At 57.3% G+C, this 4,139-nt stretch overlaps 1 pseudogene across 1 annotated transcript; it reads right to left on the bottom strand.

The window, feature by feature from the left end:
- Positions 1 to 686: 686 nt before the first annotated feature.
- LOC116547037 lies at positions 687 to 3,727 on the bottom strand (annotated as a pseudogene). Its single transcript, XR_004266918.1, has one exon. The product of XR_004266918.1 is annotated as a CAP-Gly domain-containing linker protein 2-like (transcript).
- Positions 3,728 to 4,139: the final 412 nt, after the last annotated feature.

Raw genomic sequence — 4,139 nt, 5'->3', positions numbered from 1 at the left:
AACATATGAAAAATCAGAATCCAGGGAAAGTGTTCAAATAAGTATAAGAAAAAAATTAAATTCATGCAGTTAACTTTTTTTTTTTTTTTGAGATGAAGTCTCACTCTGTGGCCATGCTAGAGTGCAATGGTGCAATCGAGGCTCACCACAACCTCCAATATCCAAGGTCCAAGCAATTCTCCTGCCTCAGCCTCCCAAGTAGCTGGATGCTACCATGCCTGGCTAATTGTTTGTATTTTTAGTAGAGGCAGGGTTTCACGGTGTTAGCCAGGATGGTCTCAATCTCCTGACCTAGTGATCTGCCCACCTAGACCTCCCAAAGTGCTGGGATTACAGGTGAGCCACCACGCCCAGTGAAGTTAACATTTTTATAACTGGTTTGATATAATGATTGTGACATTCTGGGTGTATCTTCTGTTTCTTAAAATGTTTTAAACATTTTCTTTTTTCTGGACCTGTCACAAGCTTTACTGTCCTGAGCACAGACTCGCCACACTTCAACAATTCCACTGTGGGGAGGGGAGGGACGTGGGATGGACCTGGGGAAGGGACATGGGACATGGCTGAGCCCCGCCCCTGGGCGGCCACACCGGGTGGGTGGAGAGGCCCTTGGAGGAAGAGGCTCTCGGGGAAACCCACCACCGTGAGCCCCAGCTCCTCCCGGTGCCCTGCTGGGTGGATCTCTCGCTGTTAGTGGACTAATTGGTGCCCCCGCGGATGGTGCAGAGCTGCCTGACTTGGCTGGAAAGAGCTGTATTTGACCCTGGGTTAGGCCACTAAAGCATTGCTTCTAGACAGCTGTTAGAACTGCATGTGAGCTACCGAAAGCTGACGGGGACTGGCAGGGGGCCCGGAGGACTGACTCTGACTCCCACTTGGGCTGCATGTGTGCAGGAGCGTGAGTGCCACCTACCTGTACCAGGCGGGGCTCACAAGGGTGACCTGGGCCGTTCATATGAATTGCACACACGTCCTGTGAGTTAAGGGAAAGCCGGGATGGGGCATCGGACTTCTCCCTCTGGTCCCCTGGTGGAGGAGGCCTCAAAGGAAAACACTCCCTGAGCTGCCAGAGGGTGGGGCAGGACCCCCTGTGCTGATGTCGGGTGGCCAGGGGGTAAAGCTGTAAGCAACCCATCCATTCCCCAGTGGAGAGGAGGCTGCAGGGCCAAGACTGGCTTCTTCCAGCATGCACAGGCCTGGGATAACTTAGCAGGCTTGAGGGGAAGACAGGGTAGGGGTTGGGGGTATGAGACAGTTAGATTTGTCTTTCCCCCCTCCCCCTCGAGGAGATGGGGCTGGAGGTGTGCTGTGCAGGTGACTGGTGAGACAAGGAAGGGCTGTTCTGTGTGGTACACACACCCCCGAACACCCAGCTGCAGGTACCTGGTGTGTGCGCACCTCTCAGCTGTGGGAATGTCTGCAGTGTCTGTGGGTACCATCCTGCCAGGCCTGGGTCTCAGTCCCAGAAGCCAATATGTGTCTCTGTGTGGCCTGGGTGTGGTTCATGGCACCACCCACACGATCGTGAGCACACGTGGTCCCTCTGAGTGTGCGTGTGTGTGTGAATGTGGTGTGTACATAAGGGCCCGCTCATATGCATTTGCAGGTGGATACAGATGATTTGGAAGATCTGGTCAGCCCCAGGGGACACCGTATTACTGACCTTTGTCAAACCTGCCTGGTGCCTCCACCCCAGGCTCCCCCTGCCCCGAGCTCCGAGCCAGGGTTTGCCCAAGCTCACGGTGGGAGGTGAGGAGAGGGACTTCCAAACCTTCATAATACTGTGGCTCTGGGGCCTTGGTGACATCCTCGGCCAGCAGTTTAGAGGTGTGTGTGTGTGTTGGTGTTGATGGGGGAGGAGAATCCTGTCCCCAACCTGCCAACACCTTGAACCTGGGGGCCTTGCTGGGCAGGCAGGCTGGCTGAGGGGAACCTGTACCACTGTTTGAAGAAGGTTCAGAAGGTGGGGACAAGAAGCCCTGGGGACTGCCTTGGCCTGGAAATGGCTTCAGAAAAGGGGCTCCCATTTGACTCTTAAAGACTGGACTTTCCTCCTTGGTGCCTGCATGGACAAACTGAGCCCCCTTCCCGCATCCTGGGGAGACCCGAGGGAGAACAGGCAGAAAAAGAGCACAGGGGTGCTAAGATGGTCATCAGGGCAGTTCCTTCTGGGCCTAGCTGGATCCCTCTGCCTTCACCGACAAACTCCAGAAGCTGCCAGGCATCCGGGCCGAAGGTCCCCGGGTCAGGCCAGAGCTGTACTGCTCTCACTCTCTGTGGAAGGCCAGGCTTGAGGAAGCTTCCTGGTCTGGCAGGGGATCAGGGTGGGGATTGTCCACGGCGGTGAGTACCTTATTGTTTCAAACACTGTTTTGTCTCAAAAGTGAGAGTCCCGGCTCCTGCCTGGAGGAGGTGCCACTGGGCAGCTTCAGGGGGCTATGGTGTGGACTGGGCCACTCCACGGAATCCATTTGGGGTCAGTGCTTGTCCTCTTGCTTCTGAGCTTTGTCCGGCTGGTGGATGCCGTTTGCAGAACCGGAATTGCAGATGGTCTGGGCCTTGTCGGGGCAGCTCCTCATGGCCTCCATCAGCTTCTCCACCTGCTGAGCCTGGTCCAGCGCATCCCGCAGGGTGTCTCCGTGCTCATCAGCTGGTGCTGCAGCTGCAAGAGCTCAGGCCCACGCCCGAGGAGGAGGGGTCGATGAGTAGTGCCTCTGAACCCACAGGGGCTTCTCCTTGTCCAGCCCGATCAGCTTTTCACGCAGGCCCTGGATGTCGTCCTTGAGCTTCTGCTCCTTGATGCGCCAGTCAGCCTTGTGCACCTCGCGGCTCAGGTCCCTCTCGGGCCCCGGGGAGTGGCGACTGGCTTCCAGCAGCAGCACCCGCAGTTCGTTCAGGCTCCGCTCCTTCCGCAGCAGCTCCTGGCTGATGAGGACCAGCTGGCCCGAGGCGTCGTGGGTCTTCCGGGACACGGCCTCCAGCTCCGCCTCCAGGCGCCGCTTCTCCTTCAGGAGGGCGTCCACCTTCTTCTCGCCGGGCTTGCACTTGCTCTCCAGCGCACGTACTTGGGCCCTGAGCATCTCGGTCTGGGAGGTCAAGGCTGTCACCTCTTTGTCCCTCTTGTTCAGCTTGTCCTGCAGGCCCTCCACGGTTTCCTTCGTCCTGATCATCTCCTCTGAAATGTCATTCGACTCAATCATGTGGGTGTGCTGGGAGGAGCACAGGGCCTCTACCGCCTGGAGTCTGTCCTCGGCCACCAGGAGCTTCTCCCGCAACCTCTCGGCCTCCTGTTTGCTCTGGGCTTTGGCCCACTGCAGCCGCTTGTAGTCCAGCATCTTCTTTTCGGCCAGCGAGATCGGCTCCTTGAGGAACTCGATGGCCTGCGCCTGGCCCCTGTACTCCACATCCAGCTTTTCCAGCTCGTGCACGCGCAGCTCGGCGTCCCAGCGCTGGTCCTGGGCCTCCTGCAGCTCCAGCCGGTGCTGGCGGCTTGCACCTCCAGCTGGGCCCGCCAGTGCCGCTGCAGCCCGGCCAGCTCCTCCTGGGCCTCCTGCAGCTTCTCCCGCAGGGCCTCCTTCTCCTCCACGTGCATGGCGGTCTCCAGGGCATGCTTGGCCTGCAGGTTACCCAGCTCCAGCTGGTGCTCCATCTTGATGCCCTCCATCACTGCCTTCAGCTCGCCAATCTCCTTCTGCTGGGTGCCTGGGTGCATTAGCAGACAAAAGTGCAATTACTTTCAAGTGCATGCAGCTCACTGATTTCATCCTCAAGTTTCCACACAGTGCCCGCCAGAAGTATGTCCGGCAAGCCTGGCAGAAGGCAGACATCAATACGAAATGGGCAGCCACTGGATGGGCCAAGAAGATTGAAGCCAGAGAAAGGAAAGCCAAGATGACAGATTTTGATCATTTTAAAGTTATGAAGGCAAAGAAAATGAGGAACAGAATAATCAAGAATGAAGTTAAGAAGCTTCAAAAGGCAGCTCTCCTGAAAGCTTCTCCCAAAAAAGCACCTGCTGCTAAGGGTGCTGCTGCAGCTGCTGCTAAAGTCCCAGCAAAAAAGATGACCGCTGCAGGCAAGAAGTCTCCAGCCCAGAAGGCTCCTGCCCCGAAATCCACAGGCCAGAAGGCAGCGCCTGC

This window comes from Sapajus apella, unplaced genomic scaffold (assembly GCF_009761245.1).
Source record: "Sapajus apella isolate SASKATOON/1434 unplaced genomic scaffold, GSC_monkey_1.0 scaffold1928, whole genome shotgun sequence".
In the NCBI taxonomy this organism is placed as follows: domain Eukaryota; kingdom Metazoa; phylum Chordata; class Mammalia; order Primates; family Cebidae; genus Sapajus; species Sapajus apella.
This window is presented reverse-complemented; position numbering and strand designations above follow the sequence as displayed.